Source organism: Orcinus orca, chromosome 6 (genome assembly GCF_937001465.1).
Source record: "Orcinus orca chromosome 6, mOrcOrc1.1, whole genome shotgun sequence".
Classification (NCBI taxonomy): Eukaryota; Metazoa; Chordata; class Mammalia; order Artiodactyla; family Delphinidae; genus Orcinus; species Orcinus orca.
In genome coordinates, this window is record NC_064564.1 from 17,033,404 (window position 1) to 17,035,497 (window position 2,094).

Consider the following 2,094-nt stretch of genomic DNA (forward strand, 5'->3'; position numbering starts at 1 on the left):
AGGAGGGAGCTCTGGATCCTGGCACCACAGCTTTAATCTCCCAGGGAAGAAGAGTGATGACCAGGGACTTTATACGTTTATCAAACATTTATTGACCTCCAAGACACCAATTCCAGGCTGGGGAAGAAAGGTGTAATCCTTACCCTCAGTGAGCTTACTGGTTAGTAAATGATCTAGACCAGGGGGACTTCCCTGGCGGTCCCATGATTAGGATTCGGTGCTGCCACTGCAGGGGGCACCGGCTCGATCCCTTGTGGGGCAACCAAGATCCCACATGCCACGTGGCCAGAAAAACAGAAAACAAAAAAGAGGATCGCGTGCTCGCTTCAGCAGCACATATACTAAAATTGGAACGACACAGAGAAGATTAGCATGGCCCCTGCACAAAGATGACATGCAAATTCGTGAAGCATTCCATATTTTTAAGATGTGGCACATATATACAATGGAATATTACTCAGCCATAAAAAGAAATGAAATTGAGTTATTTGTAGTGAGGTGGATGGACCTAGAGTCTGTCATACAGAGTGAAGTAAATCAGAAAGAGAAAAACAAATACCATATGCTAACACATATATATGGAATCTAAAAAAACAAAGGATCGAGACCAGCAGTGGCAATGCTCATGGCAAAGGCAACGATAACGCAGTGTGACAAGTGTTGCCAGAGCAGTCAATTCAAGTCACACACACAAGGAAGCGACAATAGTCTTGTTGGGGGTCCTAGAAGGAAGGGTCACAGAAACTGAGGCCCGAGGACCAGTGCGCATTGGCCTGGAGAGTAGTAGTCCAAGCATGGGAAACAGTGTTTACAGAAGCCCAAAGGAGAGAGAGGATATATATTTTTTAGGGATGGCTAAGTCGAGCATACAGTTTGAACTGTATACAGTACACAGTTTGAGTTGGGGTGTCAATGGAGGTGAAGGCGAAAAGGTAGGCTGCAGCCAGGTTAGGAAGGGCTTTATAAACCGCGTTAAACAACTTGGCTTTACAGTATCTGGGGGTGGTGCAGCTACTTTAGAAAACAGGGAAACGGCTTGGCAGTTTCTTAAGAAGTTAAACATAAACTTACCATATGACCCAGCAGTTCCACTCATGTCTAGCCAAGAGAAACAAAAGCATACAGCCATACAAAGACCTGCATGTGAATGTTCATAGCAGCATTATTCATAATAGCCCAAAGTGAAACTACCCAAATGCCTATCAGCTGATGAACAGGTAAACAAAACGTGGTCTATCCATAGGATGGAATATTATTCAGCCGTAAAAGAGGAAAGAAGTTCTGATACCTGCTACAACATGGATGAACCTTGAAAACATTATGATAAGTGAAAGAAGGCAGTCATAAAAGACCACATCTTGTATGATTTCATTTATGTAAAATGTCAGAATAAGAGACAAATTCAATGAGGCAGAAAGTGGATTATTAATTGCCAGGGGTTGAGGAAAAATGGGAACTGACCGCTAATGGGTATGGAGGTCCTTTTTGCGTGATGAAAATGTTCTAAAGTGAATCCTGGTGGTGGTTGTACAACTCTGCTAGTGTAGTACAACCATGGAACTGTGTGCTTTACATGGGTATGATATGGGAATTATATCTCAATGAAGCTGTTAAAAAATATCTGGGAGAGGGGCAATAGGGAGGTCATTTGGTTTTAAGAAGAAAAATGTCACGATTAGATTTACTTTTTTGGGGGGGGCACACCGTGCAGCTTTGAGGATCTTAGGTCCCTGATCAGGGGTGGAACCCGGGCCCCGGCAGTGAAAGCACCGAGTCCTAACCACTGGACCGCCAGGGAACTCCGTAGATTTACTCTAGAACTTTTGCTCTGAATAGATGCAGTGGATGGTTAGGACAGGGCAAGGTGAAAAGTGTGAGTCTGGTTAGTGGGCGGTTGCAGTAGTGGGAGAGACATAGGGTAGACAGAATGGAATGGACAGGTCTGAGACTTTAAGGAACAAAACTGACATGACTTGGGGAGTGTCAGAAGTGGGGGATGGGAAGTTAGGGATCTCACCCCAGTTACTGCCTCGGGCCCTTGGGAGGCTGGAAAGGCTATTCATGCAGATAGGAAACCAGGAGGTAGTTTGGGGG

General features: G+C 44.8%; 1 non-coding gene across 1 annotated transcript; it reads left to right on the forward strand.

The window, feature by feature from the left end:
- Positions 1-317: 317 nt before the first annotated feature.
- LOC117201655 (U6 spliceosomal RNA) lies at positions 318-424 on the forward strand. The gene has a single exon (XR_004483725.1). It is a non-coding gene; the product is annotated as a U6 spliceosomal RNA (small nuclear RNA).
- The last annotated feature ends 1,670 nt before the right edge of the window (positions 425-2,094 follow it).